This window comes from Prionailurus bengalensis, chromosome B2 (assembly GCF_016509475.1).
Source record: "Prionailurus bengalensis isolate Pbe53 chromosome B2, Fcat_Pben_1.1_paternal_pri, whole genome shotgun sequence".
NCBI lineage: Eukaryota > Metazoa > Chordata > Mammalia > Carnivora > Felidae > Prionailurus > Prionailurus bengalensis.
The window spans coordinates 89,285,918-89,288,212 of NC_057349.1; the positions used below are offsets into that span (position 1 = coordinate 89,285,918).

The 2,295-nt window shown below is 52.1% G+C and overlaps 1 pseudogene; it reads left to right on the forward strand.

Annotated features, from left to right (window-relative positions):
- Positions 1–239: 239 nt before the first annotated feature.
- On the forward strand, positions 240–328 carry LOC122490677 (annotated as a pseudogene).
- The last annotated feature ends 1,967 nt before the right edge of the window (positions 329–2,295 follow it).

A 2,295-nucleotide genomic window follows, 5' to 3' on the forward strand; every position in this document is an offset into this window, starting at 1 on the left:
AAAATTTTTTTGACACAGCATCATTCCTTCAGTGGTGGAATGACAGGTAAAACAAAGTGGCAATTTCATATCTTGGTAGATCTGGAGTTTGGTGTGTGAAGATGGGAAGGGCAGCGGTGGGAAATACGGCGGGTGAGGGAGGCGGGTTCCAGGTCACGGAGAGCCATTTGTGCCCGTACTTCGTCCTGAACGCTACAGAAGCAACACGGACAGTTTCCCTTTTTGAGTAGCTTGACGGCGTTGGCTTCGGCGGCACACGTACTAAAATTGGAAGGATACAGAGAAGACTAGCACGGCCCCTGCACAAGGATGATGCCCAAATTCTCGACTCGCCTGGCAGCAAGGTGGAGAATGGGTACGGGGGAAGCAGACCAGAAGAAAGGAACCTAGTGGGAGGCCGCAGCCCCAGAAGTTCAGGCCGAGCTGAGGAAGGAGATGCATTTAAACTGTTTTCAGGAAGCAGAAGCCACAGGACTGGGTGAACTACAGGGGTCTTGCTTAGACATTCGGTGGCTTGGAAACACTGAGAAATGGTAGACTGGGAGAAAGAGAGTTGACAGCTCACATCTGGACACGTGGAGACACCCACAGGCAGCATCCCACGGGCATATGTGTACGTGGGTCTGGAGAATGAGGAGCAAGGTCTGGGGTGAGAGGTGGAGACGTGTGCAGCATCTGCTTATAGGCAGTGGAGAACAATGTGCGCGGTGAGCTCCTCTGGGCAGCAGGCAGTAGGCACCCTAAGAATCCTGCCTTTTTCAGTCATTCGCCCAGGAATCCCCTCTGTGAGGAGTCAAGGTGAACGAGGTGTGTGGGGCCAATGGCCGTGACCACCAGAAGCAAAGCAAATTGACCAGGGAAACCAGACAGCTCCCCACAGAGAACCAAAGTCTGTCTGAACATGGATCAGGGACCTGATGACAGGGTCTGTGTGTGTTCTGTAAGAAGGCAAACCCCGCAGGGCTGGCTGGGAATGATTCGGGAGAAGTGAGTTAAGTCAAGCCATTTCTGGTTCAACACAAGCACCCTGCATCTTCACAGCCTTGTACTCGAGAGGTTGTGTGGTCTGGGGGTGCAAATGCTAGAATGGTGTAGAGCTAGCGGGGCACAGCGGTGTCACAGCCAGGCTCTTAAACACAGACCGTGCACTTGAACCCCAGCTCCGCTGTTCACTTGGCAGAGATCCATGGTTAAGTTACTTAAACCCCTCTTTGCTTCAGTTCCTCATCTATAAACTACAGATGGTGATGATGGTGACGCCGAGGAGGAAGGTGGTGGTGACAATGATGGTAGTGGTGGTGGCGGTCATTATGATGGCGGCAGTGGTGACAGTGACAGTACCTATCTCACCGGGCTGCTGTGAAGGTTAAATGAGTTGCTGCACATAGGTTGCCAAGAACACAGTGCTTGGCACATAGTAAGTGATCTGTAAATGTCAGCTATTGCTGGCTGATTTGGTCACTAAATTCCTCTTTCCAACACTATGAGAATCAACAAAGCAGGAGGTGGAATCAGTGTTTATTGGTATTAAGTGGTATTCAGCCATCGGGAACAATGAAAGGAGGCTTGAGCGAGGAGGGGCTTGAAGATCAAACTCAAGACCCCTCATCTTATATACGAGGACACCAGGGGACATGGTCAAGGAGTTACTGAGAGACTAACCCTAGAGACAGTGGAACATTCAAATGCAGGGTGCTAAAGACTTTTGTTTCAAGTTACTTACTTATTTTGAGAGAGAAACAGAGCACACAGCAGGAGAGGGGCAGAGGGAGAGGGACAGAGAGAATCCCAAGCAGGCTTCATGCTGTCAGCTCAAAGCCCAAGGCGGGGCTCAAATTCACAAACCTCGAGATCATGACCTAAGCCCAAATCGAGAGTCCAACACTTAACTGACTGAACCGCCCGGGCACCCCAGGTGCTAAAGATTTTTACTCTCTCTCTCCAGCCCATTTGCTTCCACTTTTACCCCCTTCACAAGTTCCAGCCCCGCACCCCCTACTGGTTCCTCACATTCAGCGAGGCTAAAATCAAACACAGCTTTTCCCCGGACCCGTGTCCCTTTTCCACATTTCCTACACCTGGCAGCCCCCAGCTCCCAGCAAGACCTCATTACCTTGGCCCTCTCCTTCCCTGCATCCAAGACTCGGCATGTCCTTGTGCTCTGTGGCTGGCATCTCCCCCTCCCCACTCACCCTGCGCCCCTGCCCCACTTCTGACTTCTCTGGGAACCACTGAGATTGCCCAGCTGCTCTGTTGCGGCCTCCTCTCTGAGGTGTCCTGTGTCCAGGTTGTCAT